At 46.0% G+C, this 19,254-nt stretch overlaps 1 long non-coding RNA gene across 1 annotated transcript in view; it reads left to right on the forward strand.

Moving 5' to 3' along the window:
* Positions 1–19,004, forward strand: part of LOC146830423 (uncharacterized) — a 93,515-nt gene extending 74,511 nt beyond the window's left edge. The window contains exon 3 of the long non-coding RNA XR_014961424.1: positions 11,736–19,004. This is a non-coding gene — a long non-coding RNA (uncharacterized LOC146830423). The remainder of the gene's footprint in view (positions 1–11,735) is intronic.
* Positions 19,005–19,254: the final 250 nt, after the last annotated feature.

A 19,254-nucleotide genomic window follows, 5' to 3' on the forward strand; every position in this document is an offset into this window, starting at 1 on the left:
TGTATATGGTCAGGTTCTGTGCTCTGCCCTGTGCTCTTATATGGTCAGGCTCTGTGCTCTCAATGTGATCAGGTAATCTCTGTATTTTGCATGGGATCAGGGTCTGTTTTCTGGGTATCGTCAGATTCTGTGCTATCAATGTGATCAGGTTGTGTGCTTTGGATGGGGTCAATTTCTGTGCTCTGCATGGTATCAGGTTTTGTGCTCTGCATGGGATCAGGTTTTGTGCTCTGCATGGGATCAGGTTCTGTGCTCTTCATAGTGTCAGGCAGCATGTTCTTATTATGGTGAGGCTCTGTGCTCCAGATAAGGTTAGACTCTGTACTCTTAATGTGATCAGGTTTGGTGCTTTGTATATGGTCAGGTTCTGTGCTCTGCCCTGTGCTCTTATATGGGCAGGTTCTGTGCTCTGCCTATGTGCTCTAGATGTGACCAGCTTCTGAGCTCTGCCTGGGGGCAGGCTCTGTATTCTTATATGGTCATGTTGGGTGTGTATTACGATTCTGTTCTGGACATGTGTGTGAGATGTGTTTGAGTACTCTGTTCGGTGTGTATTAACGTTTTGTGCCTTGTATGCCCAGGATCTGTTCAAGCTCTGAATTTCTGGATGTGCTTACACGTACGCACATATAGGTGCAAATGCACGAAGAAGAAAAAAAAAACACACACGCGCACACACTCTTTGGGCCCGATTCACAGAACTAACTTAAGACAAAATCCTAAACTTACTACCATTTTCGTATTCACAGAAGGCACTTACTCATTTTGGTATTCACAGAAGACACTTACTCACTTCGGAATTCACAGAAGTTAGGAGTCCTAACTTTAGGACTCCTAAATGCCTTCTGTGAATACCGAAAGTCTTAAAATTAGGATTTTTCTCACTTTAGGAGACCTAAAGTTAGGACTCCTAACTTTACTACTACTAAACTGAGAAAAATCCTAATTTTAAGGCTTTCGGTATTCACAGAATGCATTTAGGAGTCCTAAAGTTAGGAGTCCTAACTTTACTACTACTAAATTGAGAAAAATCCTAATTTTAAGACTTTCGGTATTCACAGAAGGCATTTAGGAGTCCAAAAGTTAGGAGTCCTAACTATACTACTACTAAACTGAGAAAAATCCTAATTTTAAGACTATCGGTATTCACAGAAGGCATTTAGGAGTCCTAAAGTTAGGACTCCTAACTTCTGTGAATACCGAAAGGAGTAAGTGCCTTCTGTGAATACCAAAATGAGTAAGTGCCTTCTGTGAATACCAAAATGGTAGTAAGTTTAGAATGTTGTCTTAAGTTAGTTCTGTGAATCGGGCCCATAGTCTCTCTCTCTCACTCACTCAATCTATTCTTATTCCATGTGCTTTCAACAATTAGTTGTGCTCTGCGTTATCCAGAAGAGGAAATAATTTCCTTGTCCTGCATGAATGCCTATGTGGCCTTCCGAAGTGGGTGGAGAAAAGATTTCTGGTTACACCCCCCATCAAGTGAACATCTTTGTACATCAGTATGCTTACGATACCCGGCTATACCTAAATATGGCACCTTCAGTAGATAAACACAAACGTGATGGGTGGGAGGCTTACAAAAAGTCACAGCACTGGCAATTGCTTGGCCCACATTGGAGTCCACTATATTTTTCACTCTCCTGCCCTTTAGACAAGTGCTTAATTTGTAAACTATTAAGTGTCAGGGTCCTCGTCAGGAGACCCCTGCAGCTTGCACCTTCTATTGCCCCTACCACCACTTCCAGTGGCAGTGCCAGCATAACTACAAACCATCACGTGTGACAATTCAGACTATTCCAGGCCCGCAAAGCTATGAGAATGGCTTTAGTGACAGTTATTAGTTATTTTTAATGTGCATTGATTAATAAAAAAAACTGTTGCATGCTCATCTCTAAACTAGACAAACAGCACCACCATGTGGAACACTGACATAAGGGCCAGTGTTGATAATTAAGTGCTGGTGCTGAGCACCAGAAACAACCGGCTCAAATTAAGCACTACTTCAGACTGAGATCAACCATATGCAAATCAGCCTTTGTCCTGCTCAAAATAGGAAATGTCCAGCCTGAGCAACCAAACTGAACGGAAATACAAACAACTCCAGACCAGTCTAAGCCTACGTAGGCCTCGTTAATGAGGTATAGGTTGAGTTCTGGTGCACAGTGCAGAAGGCACCCATGTCTGGGCATACCCGTCGCACTATGGGCATTGCACTAAGGGAAACACAAAGGTGACATGTGGAATACTTACAAAAATTGTCTCAGCTAGTGGCAGACATTTGGGGGTGCATTGCATCCAATTTCAATGATTTTGACCTGTTCGCCACTCCTGACAGAGATCGGTTAGAGGCAAATCAGCGTTGGTCGTACTTCAGTAGGAGCAGTCTAGCAGGAACTACCAAGTCAGACCCCCTCTGAACGGGAGCCCGAGCAACCACATACCAGCGTCAGCCTTCTTAGGCCAAGTCAATGAGGTTTAGCTTGAGTCCTGAGATGCAGTGAACAAGGGACCTACGTATGGGCATAGGCTTCACACTTCGGGTGTTACACTGAGGAAAACACAACAATGATGGGTTGAATGCTTGCAAAAAGTCTCAGCCAATGGCAATCACTTGAGGCCACCCGTATACCAGTTCATCATTTCTGTGCATTGTGGCACTCCATAGACAAGCCATATGTGAATCAGCCTTGATCCTCCTCCAATAGGAACAGTCATGCCTGGATTACCATGACAGTTACCTTCTGGGAGGGAACACTAGCACAGTGAGCAAGTGACCCGTGCCTGGGCATGCCCTTCATGCTTTAGGCATTGTACCAAGAAAAAGCACTATGGGCCCCATGCATCAAACAAACAAGCATTTACAATGCAATGGTCTCTGCATTGTTAAAGTTAGAGCTATTAGCATTGCTCATGACATTATTTTTGTTTTTGTTTTTAAAACATCTCTCTCTCTCACACAAAAATAAGTCTTATTTTTGTGAGAGAGAGAGAAAGATGTTTTAAAAACAAAAACAAAAATAATGTCATGAGCAATGCCAATAGCTCTAACTTTAACAATGCCGAGACCATTGCATTGTAAATGCTTGTTTATTTTGTTTTTAACTCGTATAAATGACGTGTTTTTCCACATATCGAAGGTCTAGCGTGGAACTGGCTGAAAGTGGCCACATATTACAACGGACCCGTGGAACTTGTGCCTTGCATCCTCAAACTGCTCTTAGGGAATGAACACAATGGTCTGTGTGGGTTCGGTACACTTGTTGTCAAGGTTTGTTTGTTTGTGTCCTTTATCTACACAGCACAGTTTACTGACGGTTCAACAATAGAAGGGTTACTCGTGTCTGATCTCTGCCCCTCAGTTAAGAGGCTCAAAGCTAGGCCACCCCCACAAATAAAGGGGTGCTGCCAGAGGGCTGGGTGCACTTATATCCCTAGGTCAGGTCACACAGCCATTGTTTACAGTACTAGTTGCGGGGGCACAAGGTCACACCTCTCTGATTCAGCCTAAGTCCCCTTTCTAAAAACACTGGCGGGACTCGTACCATCCTCCGCGGCCCGGGTAAGAAAATGAACCTGTAGTCTGTGGCCCACAGGGGTACCTACCGGAGGGCTGGAGCTGTAGAGGAGATGGGGTGAGGTGAGAGGTACTGAATCGATCAGCTGAGGTAATGGGTTGCCGGGCTTCCAGGCACTGTTGTGAGCGTCAGTGGGGCATTAAAGAAGGCGCATCGCAGCGCTGCTATTGGTCAAAAGCTGATCGGATTGAGGTGTTATAAGATCCTAGGCAGAGTGGGTTCAAAGGGCTCCGTCGAGACTTCCCGAGAGAAGGGGGAGGGGCAAGACCCCTCCTCCCCTCCCAAGCATCGTGAGAAGCATCGTGAGAAAAGTGCATCGACTCGAGACAGGCACTGTCGAGCAGGGTAATGGGTTTTAAATACCTCTTTAACAAGGAAGGCCTGTCAGCGCCCCCGCCCCCTCCGGGATGCAACCTGGAGTGCCAGAGAGATCTGGCCTCTCGGGTGCAGGAGGGCTGGCTTCAGGGTGCGTGACCCGGAAACACTGGCAGGGACATAAGACCCTACTGCTTACCTTCTCTCCGGCGACAACATCGAATTCCACCGTCTCGCCATCTCCTACGCTGCGAAGGTATTTCCGGGGATTGTTCTTCTTAATTGCCTAGAAGTGCCTTAGAGACCCCATGCTGCCTGCACGCGCCAGTAGGCTCTCTGATTGGTTGACAAGGTCCACCAATCACAGTGCTTATTTCGTAGTTGCCAACCAATCAGAGAGCCGACTGGTGCGTGTAGGCAGCGTGAAGACATGCTGTCTTGTGGGCGTGTAAGGGGCGGGCTGCTGATAATTAGAAAAGTTGCAAAAAACACGCCCCCGAATCCGACAAGGACGGGGCCTGTTCGGAGTGACGGACCTCTTCTCCAATAGCTGGCCAGCATTCCAGAGGCCAGCCAATAAGGAAGAGGGGAGAAGAGGGGCGGGTTCAAGCCCCTCTTCTCCAAGTCATTATGTCTCGCGAGCGAGACTGCGCAAGCGCAGCCTTCGCTAGCCGAGACCTAAAAAACGGGCAGAATCTGCCCCTTTGCGACCGGTATTTTTGCATTTGGGAAGCATCATCCCAAATGCAAAAATCCCAAATTAAGTAATCTCTAAATTGCGATTACTTAAATTGCGATTGCATTTAAGGAATCCCAAATTGAGATTCCTTAAATGCAATGTATTAAAGTAAAAAAAATTGCGACTTCGCTACTAGGGTGCGCAAATTACCATGAAGTTGAACTTCATGGTAGTTTGCAAAAGCTTTGAAAAAAGCACTTTTGTGCATTTTTCAAAGTTTCATGTTGCGCACACACATTCCCTTAGGGCATGTGTGTGAGCAACATATGTGCAGAGTTAAATTCCAGGGGTGCAACAGGGTGTCCTTTTGACACCCTTGCACCCTGAAATTGCATGCGCAACTTGCGAGTACCTATTGGTACTCGCAAATTGCACTTGTAATTTTCCATTCATTCCTATGGGCCTGTAGGCCCATAGGAATGAATGGGAAGCTATTCCTTATTTGCGACACGCAATTTGTGAGTTGCAAATAAGGAATGTGTAGGAATCGCTATTATTATAGCGATTCCTACATGCATAGGATTTTGCGAGTCCTTAATTGCGAATCCTTAATATTCGCAATTAAGGACTCGCAACATCCTAGCTTGATGCATGTGCCAGTATGTCACTCCAGAGAGAGGCCAGTTAAAAACAAATCAGCCTTTGTGCCGATCCAGTGGAAGCAGTCCAGCCCGAATAACATTGTGAAGTGCTTCTTTGCCGATTTTCAGTAAAGCATTTTCGGTGATAATGTGCAGTACAGCCGGCCTGGCATATAATAATGACAACTTGGTGGTAGCAGTCAGCATGTTTTTTTGATTAATTTATCAAATCCGGATACAGGGCATTTGTTTTGAAAAACAAAAAGAACATTTGGGTCCATCAGTGGATCCTCAGAAGTTAAACGCCTCCAAATGAGGTGGATGAATCATGAGGAGGGTGAAAGGAATACCTGCCAGTTTTTGGAGGATGCCACGAAAACGTGTCCTCTAAATGACCCCCTTAATGGTTCATGTATCAGACCCGATTCACAGAACTAATCTGAGACAAAATCCTAAACTTACTACTTTTGGTATTCACAGAAGGCATTTAGTAATAGTAAAGTTAGGATTTTGTCTAATAGGCTGCGACTTTAATATGCTACAGTGTCCCCAGACAGACACAACCACCACACAACCTACAGGTAAGGTGCGTGCCAGGGAAGCACTTCAACAAATTACAGACTCCTATTATCTATTGGACGCCTGGTGCATGCACCATCCACACACTTCCGATTTCACGTTTTACTCCTCCTCACATGCCATCTGATCTAGGCTGGATTACTGGTTTATCTCAGCAACTGTACATCAATGGCTTGACAACATTGTAGTCCTCTCTCGAACGCTGTCTGACCACAGCCCAGTTCTATTACAGTTAAAAATTCCATATGGCTGCGCTGCAGCCTATTGCTAGAGATTCTGACTAAATAAGGCCTTCAAACAATAACTCGCCCCCCGAAATCCTCTCTCTATACAACAAGTCCTTGAACTACCACCCACACTCTGCGAGGCTGTCCTCACATACTACTGAAGCCAGGCAAAGACCCTAATAAATGTACATCTCGCCGACCTTTGTCGCTGCTAAATCTCGATAAAAAGACCCTCGCCAAGATTCTGGCCAATTGGCTGGCTTTGTTGATGGAGCAGATTGTCTTGCCATCCCAGCATGGCTTTGTCCCACACCTCTCGACCTCCCTCAACCTTAGCACGGTGTTCACAGTACTCAATAAGATTGCCCCGGACGCGCCAGCAGCAGTGGGCCTTCTCAATGCAGAGAAGTCTTTCGATTCGCTCGAGTGGCCCTTCTTGAAATCTATTTTGGCAAAGCTAGGAATATCCCCCTATTCCTAGTGTTGATTATGCTATTATACACTAAACCCACAGCTCACCTCTGGAAAAACGGACCCCTCACAGACTCCATCTTTATATATCAGGGTACTTGGCAGGATTTCCCTCTTTCCCCACTACTTTTTATACACGCAATAGACCCACTAGTTATGTCTCAGCAAGACAACCAGGCCCATACGGGATTGCAATTCACACACGGCCCATTATTATTGTCGCTTTATGAAGAGGACATATTGTTGTTTGTGCGCCACCCGGAAGACAATCTCCTCCCACTCATGCAGGATATAGATAAATTTGGCCAGTTCTCTGGGCTCTGCATTAACTGGACAAAATCGGAGCTCTTCCCACTCACTGACGTTACCCACCCGCCATTGATGGAGCCCCCCCCACGCATGGGCTGCAGACTGTACCAAGTACCTGGGCATTTATTTACATAGGGATAAGGAAGAAGTCCTCCAACGCAACTACGAGCCAGAAGTGGACATCTTATGCACACAAGTAGACAGATGGATAAAACTGCCTCTATCACTGATGGGACGTGTTGCCATTATTAAAACAGTGGTACTATCACGCTTTCTAAATCTATTCACTAACATCCCCATTCCACTTCCAAAAACCTTTTTCAGCAACCTCTGCAGCATATTACTGTGGCTGATATGGGCTGGGGGCTGCCCCCGGGTACATTGGGAAACTTTGACACTGCCTTCATCTCTAATCCTTGCGGCCCAATAACATTACACATATCACTGGTACCACCCGAATTGTATTGTATTGTATTGTATAAAGATTTATATAGCGCGGAGAAACTGTAACCCTACGGGTATCCAGGCGCTCTAACCAGATAAGATGTTTTATCGCGCGAGAAAGGAGGATCAGGGACTTCATGCTACTGGGAAAAGGCAGGTCTTAAGGCCCCTTCTGAAATCTGTCAATGACTGCGTCTGCCTAAGAGCGGGTGGGAGTGCATTCCAGCTTTGAGCTCCGACCACCCTAAAAGCCCTCCCTCCCAGTCTAGCCCGTTTAAAGCTGGGCTGTACCAGCAGGTTGGCCCTGGATGACCGCAGCTGCCTTACGGGGGAGTACCGGGCAAATCTTTCCTGCAGTGGGATCGGGCCTGTTCCGTGAATTGCCTTATGCACCAAGCACAGAGATTTGAAAAGGACCCTCTCTCTAACAGGTAACCAATGTAGTTCCCTTAGTGCCTGGGTGGAGGATGAGTCGAAATTGCGACCGAGTGCCAGCTTGGCAGCAGCTGACTGAACTCTCTGTAGCCCCTGCAGAATGTAATGGGGGGCTCCGAGGTACAGAGAGTTACAGTAATCCAGTCTGCTGAGGATGACGCTTCTAACAACCATGTTGCGAGAGTCTATAGGCAACAATGGGAGAACACGGCGTAGGAGTCGTAGCAGGCCGAAGCAGGTGCTGGAGGTTTTCCTAGCCTGTGAGACCAACTGGAGGTGGTTATCAAATAAAACCCCCAGGTTCCGTACAGTACTAGCTGGGGTCAGTGGAGCTGAGTCTGGTGTAAGCCTAAGTTCCACAGGAAGATTTTGGATCCGTTTCGATGGTGCATAGAGCAGCAATTCAGTTTTGTCTCCGTTAAACTGTTTTTCCGTAGCCAATCCATGGTCTGCCTCATGCAGTTTTGGAACTGCTCCAGAGGAACTGCCTGTTTGCCTTCCAGGGAGAAGGCCAGTTGGGTGTCGTCCGCATAGTTTATCAGCTCCACCCCGAACGCTTTAATGATGGATAATAGCGGTTGTAGATAGATATTAAACAGGATGGGGCTGATACTAGATCCCTGTGGGACCCCAAATTCCACGGGTGTATTCTCTGAGACAAAAGGTCCCATAGTCACCATTTGGTGCCTTCCTGTTGAGTAGGAGTGAAGCCATTGTAATGCCTGGCCCTCCACCCCAACCTCCGTCAACCGTCCCAGCAGCATTTCATGATTCACGGTATCGAATGCGGCTGACAGATCTAGGAGCACCAGCACGGCGGTGCTCCCTGTGTCAGCCCGCATCCGCAGCGAGTCCATCATGGTGACTAGTGCAGACTCGGTTCCGTGACAAGGGCGGAAGCCGAACTGGTCCTTGTCCAGCAGACGATTTGTCTCGAGATAACTCGAGAGGGATCTGCTCACCGCCTTCTCCAAGATTTTAATTGGGAACGGGAGGAGAGAGATAGGCCGGAAGCTGGCGGGAACCGCTGGGTCCAATGTTGGTTTTTTAATGAGGGGGGAGACCGTGGCCTGTTTCCATCTGTCCGGGACCGTACCCTCTGCCAGCGACTGATTGCAAATCTGGCACAGCCAGGGGAAGGTCGGGTGGCCAAATAGCTTCCAAGCCTTCTGAGGCAGAGGGTCAAGGGGGGAGCCCGATGAAATGCTATGTGCAGTTTTAAGAAACGACTCGTCCGAAAAAGGTGGAAAGTTAGTTAGAGAGCAATCCCTGCCTGACTTCTCACGGGTCGTTCCTTTCCCTGAACCGTCGGCCATTCTATCTGTGGCCCTAAAGAGATCCGTTATCTTCGTCACCTTATCCTTGAAATAGGTGGCGATCTCATTACATAACCTCTTGGAGGGTATAACTTTATTTTCAAGGCAGCTTGGGGCCGATAGGGATTTCACTATTCTAAAAAGTTCCCTCGCCCCATTTGGGGCAAGCGCTATGGATTCAGCGTAGAAGCTCGCTTTACGGTCCAGGATAAGTTGCTTATATCTACTCTGTGCAGATTTCAGCGCTATTTTATCCCTGGCAAGTAGCCCCTTCCTCCATTTCCTTTCGGCCCGCCTACACAGCTGTTTTAGCTGTCGCAGATCGTCATCATACCAGGGCACTGATGGCCTGCTCCTAACTCTTATCATTTTTTTCGGGATTAGCAGGTCCAGCTCATTGGTTATGAACTTATGGTAGGCATTATAGTTTGCCTCCACCGATCTGGAGGCTGAGAAAAGGCTAACTGTGGGAGGGGTCAGCAGAATTCCAGTTTTAGTCAATTTAACCCAGTTTCTGCCCTCCCTGTATGTTGCCGTGGTTTCAGGTTGTTAGGATATAGCTGTTAGTAATACTTTAAACTGGATGCAGTAATGGTCTGTCCAAATAAGCGGGTGAATGTTTGAAAGCTCAACCTCCGCCTTATTGGCATACAAAAGATCCAGTAAATGACCTTTTTGGTGAGTGGGGGATGTGACTAATTGGTGAAGATCAAGGCCATAACAGGTGGACGTTAGGTCCCGCAGCTGGTTTTTAGTGCTTGCGTCCTCTCGCCAGTTAAAATCACCTAAGACAATCATTTTAGAGTGTGTGAGTGCTAAATTGGTGATTAAATTCAGGAGAGGTTGCATTGGGGTGTGCAGCCCCGGGGGGCGATAACAGAGCAGACCTGTAAGCAAGTTCCCTCTGTCACCTTGTAGAGAGAAGGCCATTGCTTCAATCCCCTCAAGCCCTTCCATTTGTAGCAAGGTCGGACGTAAACTCTCCCTGCAAATTAGTCCTACCCCACCACCCTTACCCCCTTGTCTGGGTTTATGTAAAAACTTAAAACCCTCCGGACAGGCGGAGGCAATCTCCACTACTGCATCTATCCTGGCCCAAGTTTCGGTGAGGAAAAGCGCATCTAATCGCAGATTATCTAGTAATAACGCAATTTCAATGTGATGCTTAACTAGAGATCTGCAGTTCAGCATAGCGCAGTTGAGGGTACTCGGCTCCTTTATGCGTCTATTACCTGTTCTAATTCCTAAGTTGGGGGGTTGTGTGGCACTCATAGTCTGAGTGGGTACCGTATGACCCATCCTACCCCCTATCTCCAGGAGCTGTAATCTAGTATAACGGTGTTGTCCCTCGGCGTCGCCCGCAAGGTCCTGGGTCGTCCTGTGCTCGTCCGAGGCGCGGACGGGCGCAGACGGGCTTGCCTCTGGCGCGCATTCCATAACTACGCCCAGAACGGGCTTAACTAGATGGTCGTCTCCATTCCCAGATACTTCCCTGTGGGTTACCGTTAGACACTGTAGATATACAGACAGTTTCGATGTAGGCTGCGGTGTGTGCTATGGGGAGGGGGGGCTCCTTTATTCAGAAAAAATCCCTGTATTGGATAATCCATAGATTACCCCTACTAGGGAAACACTAGTTAAAGACACTTTGGAGAAATACTCACTACTCACCCTTGGCGACCTTTACCCTAATGGCCACGCCTTACAGCTACCAGACGACGCACGTATACAAACTGCCTCCTACATGGACCTCTTTGTTCTCAAGAGGCAACAGAGTTCCCTCAGATCCCTTATACCTACATGCCCACACCCACCGGAGGACTTCCCGCCTCTGTCTCTGGTGATTAAGGCATCAGATGGCGGACACATGACATCTAAGCTAAACCACGCCTGCATGTTACGAGGCTGGATACTACCGCCATGATACAGGCGATTTGGGAGAGGGATCTGGGAGTCCCGCTCACTGACCTTATATGGGGTTATTAATGCACAAAAAATAAAGCGTATTTTTATCAACCACAGACACAAGTTGATACACTTTAAATAGCTGACCTTAAAAGATATCTCTTAATTGGATCCTACCAGGCCCGACATTTGCACAAAATGTCAAGCTCCCGGGGCAGACTTTTCCCACCTTACCTGGACCTGTCCAGTGATTGCTTGCTGTTGGGAGAATATATATAGGCAAATACCGGCATGACCGGCTGCAAGTTGACCCCCAATCCTGTAATTGCCATTGTGGGATCCGCCGACTAGTCTCCATGGCGTTGCTGCTTGGCTAGAGGGAGATATCTCTGAGATGGGGAGGAAACAGACCACCCTCTGCTAAAGACTGGCTTGAGAGCATGAGTAGATGTGAGAGTTTGGGAGAACACTATGCTAGTTTACAGCCCCCCACCTCCCATCCCAATGATGTCTGGTCCTACTTTCATGAATACCTCTGTACTCTAGACCAGTGCTAGAGAGAGACCTCTCAATCTCCATAATTCTTCTTATAGAACCGCCATTGCATTTCTAGACATGCGACTTGAAAGCTAGTGCGGGTGCTAGGTTGCGTTGCCTTTTTTGTGATCTTGCATGTTATTTAATGGTCTTTTGTGTACACCAGGATTTGTGATTGGAAGAGATACACTATCTGCATTGTGCTCTACTAGATGTGACTGTATTTTGTATTCAAAATTTAATAAAGACATTAAATTAAAAAGGATTCTTTTCTTCACTCTTGCTTTTATTATCATCAGTGGCCTCTCCTTCGGGACACACATCAAAAAGAAAACTCAAGAAGCCTGATACCTAGTATCGAATGAACAACCACGCCCTGCTCACTGTGATGGTCCAGGCACTGTTGCCTCTGCCGGCCTGCGTACTCTCCAACACCTGCGGTACCACCTACAAGCAACAACTAACTCATCGCTCTAGTTGACAGAAAACTCCCCATCTCAAAATCTCAACGCAATACACAAAGCCTCAAAACCACCAGACTTGAACTCAAAAAGTATAAAAAGACAAAAAAACAGAAAGGCGTAGCAGCTTGTCCGTAGGGGCCCTAGGGCTCTGCCACTGCATCCTGCTGGCGAGCCACCACATACAAATTGTTGTATTTTATTGTTTTTTATTTCAATGTGTGCTCCCAGGGTGGGGCAGGGCGCAGCGCTTTCACTCACGCCATGGATGGGTCTAGGCGTGACCTATCATGAGAGTGGAACCAACAGTGATCCACTTGTCCAGCTGCCACGATGAAGTGAAGTGCATATCTTGGACTGATCAGTCTCTCAGTGCACTGAGTGCTCTTAACCACTCCTCATCTCATGTGTCAGATGACAGTAGGAGCAAATGCCCGGCTCCCCTGTCTCTTGAGGATCAACGGGCTCATGCGCCCAGTCAATCCTGCGCCCCCTCTATTGGGATAAGGAGCATGAGAGCAGCTTTGGGATTGGCTTGGCTGGGATAGGCTGGCCCTAGTTGGCGGTAATCAACCACCCCTGAGATCTTGCACCAAATGACAGGCAGCGCAGGGTGGGAAGATTACCACAACACGGGCAATCATCATGTGACACTGCTAAAATATTCTATCTTTAAAAAAAACAATTCTCCACTCTTCCTTGGCCAAAGTGAAATTTAGGAGCCCTGTTCTTTTTAGTGTAATTCCTATATTGAAGCAATTATGTATTTTATGATTTATGTTTGTCCTTTTCATTTCTTTTTTTTGAAAACCTTTGTTATTGTCATTCACTCAAAAATGAAAAACAAACAGTGCTGGTTACACTTAGCAATGTCCATTATCTTGACACATACATTATTGGCTGTATACACAGAGAGCTGCCGTAATTCACATCTCGAATTGTCAGAGTGTCAGGACCCCCAAACCTGGGCGTGTATCCGGCCCTCTAATAGTCCTTGTGGGCTAATCGCTTAAGTCTGGATCTGATTCTTCTGCCGGGTGCTACAAATATTGCCACAGAATGATTTCCACTTGCCCCACACCCGCTCCCACTTTTTGGGGCACCCTCTGTGTACGAAGACTGCTTTTTCGGCCCCATTGCTCTAGCCATGTCTTGACACCAGTGTTGTTTTAGGGGGGCCGTGGGCGCACCCCAGTGTTGTGAGATATTGCGTCTAGCCAACATGATCCCAAGGGTTGCCCAGTCCTGTGCTGCGTGATTAAGGTCGGTCGGCTCCCATATGTTGAGGAAGCACCTTTTTGGCTCAGGGGGAACTTCAAAGCCACACACCCGGGTAATGGTTTCAATGACCGCCTTCCAGTAGTGTGTTATGTGAGGACAGTCCCAAATCGTGTGGTAAAAAGTGCCCCTTGTTCCACATCCCCGCAGGCAGAGTGGCGTCTCAGCCCGGCCGATTTTGTGACGCATTGTTCTAGTGTAATATGTCCTATGTAGGATCTTCAATTGCACCAAATGTAATCAAGACGGGATTGCCACCTGACGCGGGGACGCCAATGCTTCCTGCCAGTCCTGGTCGTCCATGTATCCAAGGTCAGCCCGCCATTTGTCTCGTAAAGCTTGTATGGGATCTTTCTGATTATTAATTAGTTCTGGTAGGTGAGAGAAATGGCTTTTTTGGTTAGATGGTCGGTAAGGAGACGGTCCTCGAGTGGTGATGATTCGGGGAGAGCTGTGCCTCTGGGTATGCTCCTTGTAAGTGCGTGCTTAATTCGTGTGTAGCAAAACTGTTCTGAGTCAGCCATTTGATATGTTGTTTGTAGTTGGGCACACGTCACTACTTCTCCCTTTTTCCAGAGGTCCCCAATTTTCGAAATACCAATAAGGTCCCATCGTGCAAAGCCTTTACTGTAGCGGAGCATACCTAGCTTAGGCATATCCTACAGTGGTGTAAGTTGGGTGAGGACTCCCTCCCAGCCGAGCGCTCATTGCGCAATGAACCATATGTGTATTGTGTGTGCAATGGGACCGATCCATGCGCCCTTTCTGTTTTTGTGGTAAAGCGCCACTAGGGGTCCTTCGGCCCCGAGAGTGTGCCTGTCAAGCCGGAGAGCTGGTTCCTCCTGCGGGGCATGGAGCCATTGGTTCACTATGATGAGTTGCGAGGCCCACTAATGCAATTGTACGCTGGGCAAGGCGATTCCACCATCGTACCAGCTTCTAGTGAGCTTGGACAGGGCTATGTGGGGGGTTTTCCACCCTAGAGGAGCAGTCCCACTTCAGCCTCAATGGCTTTGAAACAGGAGTTTGGCACCAGGGTAGGTGTATTTTGCAGAGCGTACAAGAACCGCGGGAGAGCCAGCATCTTAAACAAGGCTGCGCTGCCCAGGATGGTCAGGGGTAGGGCATGCCAGTATTTTATGTCATTTTTAAGTCTCTGGAGGGGGGGCACAAGATTACGCTCGTAGAATTGATTATGGTCTGGGGTAATATGGATGCCCAGGTATTTAAAATCGTCTTTTCCAAGCTGTATCGCCACTCCCCTGGGTAGGCACGGGGGGAACCATGGAGGACAAACAAAACCGATTTCGCCCAGTTAATCATGTAACCCGAGTATCTGCCATATGATGCACAGATATCTAATAAACAATTAATTGAGCGGCTGGGGGAGGACATATATAGTAATATATCAACTGCGTACAGTGATATGCGATCTTCCCACTCTTCCGTCCATCTCAGTCCCCGTATCACTGGGTCGTCCTTTTCATTTCTTGATCCTATATGAATCCCATTCAGCCCACACATGTTCAATACTTTACTTTTATTTTCAGAGTTAACACTCGGCTCGGCGCTGTATGTTGGATTGGACCATATCCTAAAATGGCAATTCTAACGCAAGTTAATGCTTGCAAGGGTCACAATTATTTCAGTGCTACAAAATAGTAAATCCCTACAAAAATGGAAATATATAGCGCGCAAATACATGTACATGACCATTCATAACAAGTCACGGAAGTACCCAAAAATTGGTTTTGTATACTCCAAAGACAACCATTCAATCTATGACGAATGTCAGTAATACGCCATCAATATTTCTCCCAATCTCTAACATCCTTTTTTGTTTGGTGAATGAAGGTTCTGAAAAAATTCACCGCTTTACAACAATTAAACTGTCCTACGAAGTCAATGCAACCATTCATTTTTCCTCTCTGAAATTTCAATAGTGAGATTGGTAGAAATTCTCAAGTCACGTATTTTGCCCCGCAAGTAGGGGAGAGCTAACACAGAGGATCGCCGGGGCTAGTGGACAGCGAGGTTGCTGGCAGATGAAATGAGTGGAGGGCTGAGTGATGCTTCTAAACCTGGGAAAGAATTTAATGCTTAAGTAAGTAAAATATTTCTACAGCGCAACGTATGCCGAGCCGTCATGGCGCTAGACGTGATGCTGCACTAGTCGGGGAAAGGAAGTGACATAGACTTGGGGGTAAAGAGCCAAGTTTTGAGCGACTTTCTAAAAAAAGAGCTCTGAGGGAGGAAGGCAAGGTGTTCCAGAATTTGCCCGCCAGGTGGGAGAGGCTTCTGCCACCCCACTTGGCCTTCCCCACCCTGGGAATGACGAACAGACGAGCATTAGCAGACCTCAAATCGAGTCAAGGGACGTACCAGACAATTTCTGGAGGACCTGAGACCTGAGTCTATGCAATGCCTTATGGACCATACACAGTGCCTTGAATTTAATCCTCTCTTGGAATGGCAGCCAATGAAGATCCTTAATGATGTTAGATATAGAACTGAATTTGGGAAGGGAATTTTCAGCAGCCATTGGGATGCAGCATTCTGCATAGACTGAAGTTTTAATTGCAGTCGTTTTTCTATTCGCAGATGGAGAACATTGTAGTAATCTATCTTGGACAAAATCAAGGCAACTGTTACCATTTTTTGGCATCTCCAGTGGGATAAAAGAGAAAATCTTTCTTCGGATCTTTAAGAGATAAAAACACAAGGATGTGATGTGGTTGATATGTTCTTTATGCTTGAAGAGATAATGGCACTCTGTCAAGTATTCAGAAATTTCGAAAGAGACCCAGTTTAGAACTTCCTTTTAAATATTCTGCTTTCCAACTAAATTCTTTATCAAAATTTGCTTTAAAATGCACTTTTTTGTCCTCTTTTTCAAATTATCCTCAGGGGTACACCCCCCCACCCCCAAACTCTGCTTAGTGGGGCTGGCTTACTATGTGTATCTGGTTACTTATTTGTATGTCTCTCCGCTTTTGAAAGTTGCCAGCCGCCACTGCCAGAAAGCGGGCCTTGCCAAAGTATGCAGACATCATTGTACCAAAGATCACGCTCACTCCACCACGAGACAGTCTGAATTTGTTGACCTAAGGGCAAAGGTAAGCGTGTAGAAGAAGATAGTCCCACGTCAATAACTACACTGCTCATGGGTAGCCAAGCAAATTACTTGTTTACTCAACTTAATTGTATGGGGACTGACCCCAAGTTCTCGGTTATGATTTTCACTATCCCAAACAATCTCTAAGTAGCTCCAAAATGTCCTCCTCTATAGTTTACACTTGTTTGGCTCTCTTTTCTAATACTTAAAAAAAGACAGCCTTGTGGAAGTGCAGGAAGCATCAACTTTGGTTGTATGTCATAATATCACTTTAGACCCCCAATAAATTAATCATCCTACATAAATATTGTAACTATCATGATAACAGATTGTATGCCAACATATCGAACACCAACATCTATAATGTAAGTAACAAAAATATCAACAATGATATTGACAGTAAAAACATAGTACATACAAAAATATTGGTTACTGTAATTACGGCAACAAAAATAGAGTATAAATAAATAAAGCAAACTTGATAAATCTATAGATTTCAATAACATAGCATAGAGAAAATGATTTTAAAAAGGTTAAAAATCACCCTGCTATAAACTGAATATATAAATTATTTGCTTTTTAGAATGATGTGGCAGTGTAAGCACGCCATGGCACTGTTACTAAGTTTTGTGTCAGTGCTGCTGCGTGCTTATGCTGCTACTTTTTGAAGGACCTACTTGGGAGTGACTTATCAATCTACCACTTTATTATTCTGGTCCACTATAGTCCAGTAAGAAAATGTAAGATTTTACAAACCCTGATGAAGTCTGTTTCAGGACGAAACGTATTAGCTGGGCTGGATTGTGATGTTTGAAAAACAAAATTTAAAATTCTTTTGGATACCGTATTATGGCTTCTGCCTCATGATGGACTGAAAGTAGAAAATTGCTTGTTTATTGAGCTACAATGAAAATTTTATCAAATGAACCTTTAGTAGACTCATTGGACTTATTGAGCGTTCCCTTTTGGGTATAGTTTTCTGCGAGTGTTCAGGACTTTGATACATCATAACCAGGTGGGCTTTTCCTGTACAGATCATCTTGTAATCATCTACTAACACTGGCACATACCATCTAGTCTACAAAGGATGATCTGAATGAAAAACTGCTCTTTCCCTAGATGCAGAAAAGGCTTTTGATCGTGTCTAATGGCTATACCTCTTCCGCACCATGGCCACATTCACAATCAGCCCTAGGTTCATTCAAATGGTACAGTGCCTCTACCAGTCCCCGATTCTGAAGAACAGCTGCAATGGCATCCTCTCTCCTCTGGTATCCATAACCTGAGGAACAAAACAGGGTTCCCACCATCACTCCTCCACTTCATCTTAGCTATTAGATCCTCGACACGCATCTTGGACATCTAGACGAGGGCGGGGGTATTGAAACTCCTATTGTATGCGGATGACATCCATCTGACCTTGAATAATTCTGATGCATTGATTCCAGTTCTCATGATTCTCTTTGACTCCTTCGACCACTTCTCAGGTTACAAGATTAACTGATTCATTTCAGAAGCAATGCTGTGACTCTCCAGATATCACAACGCTCGGTATCTCAACTACGGGGAACATGGCTCCCGAACAATGCATGGGGAATTAGTCCTCTCCTCCATCTTCATTCCACACATACTGTGTGTAGTAGGCCACCTATAAAAAGCTGATCTCTGGACTTTATTGTCTCCTGGTATCCAGAAAGTTTTCTGAGCTGTTAGAACACTTCTTCGGACTGGACTAAACTTCAAATAGATTTCTCCCAGGCACACTGGTCGCGACTCATAGCAGGGGTGTGAGAGAAGCTTGAATGAAGTTTTGCTACTTTAAGGTTTTACAAGACTGGTACTATTGTGTCTGGCAAAATTACACAAGGCATGACTGACACTTGCGACGTACTGTTGGTGATGTCTCGACCCGAACTGCGACAAACCATACATTCTCTGATCCTGCCCTGTGCTCAAGACTTTCTGGGATGGGGCCGATCACCTTCTACGAGATGCCCTTGGTCATACCACTCCCCTCCAAGCTCCATTGGTGATCCTGCACTACACCAGTGGCTTGCCGACTTGTACCTCACACAAATTCCACTGGATTGCCTCAATCTTGTCAGCCGCCAAACAATGCATACTCTGACCTTGGTCTCCACCCACTGTCCCGACTCAGTAGGACTGGCTGGAGAGTGTGGCACTCACGGATGAACATGAATGTCTAATCTTCCGGTTGAATGAACAGGCACACATATCTGCCCACATATGGGGCCCCCTCATTTGTGAATAAGAGACGTTGCTCCAGACTTCCAACTTCTTCTTGATTGCAGGCCAACACTCCTGATCTTGGCACACCACTCACTTTCCTAGACCTGTTGACGAGATATCTGCCAGCGATCTGACACAGTTTAACCTCTTATGGGAGACGGGGACTCCACTGACTTGCCACTTACCCGTTTGAAGGACGACACCCTAGGGCCTTCCACAAATTTTCACTCATCGACCACAGTTATAGACCTGCAGTTTAGCATTTCGCCACACGTGTCCTGGATTCTAGTGACTTTATATTGCTTCGTTTTTCTCGCCCCTTCCCTTTAATATCACTCGCTGTAGACCTGTCATTTTTTTGTTTCTCATAGATCACTTCTACTATTTATAGACACCATTTACCGTTATCCTCTAGACCCTTTCTGTCTGTTATGTTACGGTTGAGATTACGGAGAGTGAATTGTGGATGCATTATCTGTCATATAATGATGTACCTGTATACAGTTTTTTATTTACACTGTTGTTTCTGCGTTTATAGTGTATACTTTGTGCATTATCTATTTGAAAATGTAATAAAATAGATTTAAAACACAAGCCAGACCCCCTCCTAATGCAAATGAAGCAACGTCTAGTACACATAGACCATGCAACCCTCTAACTATCGGAATTACATGACTTTGTTTTGAAATTCCTGTACCTGATATGAATTAAGGA

The sequence above is a fragment of the Triturus cristatus genome, chromosome 5_1 (assembly GCF_964204655.1).
Source record: "Triturus cristatus chromosome 5_1, aTriCri1.1, whole genome shotgun sequence".
Lineage (NCBI taxonomy): Eukaryota > Metazoa > Chordata > Amphibia > Caudata > Salamandridae > Triturus > Triturus cristatus.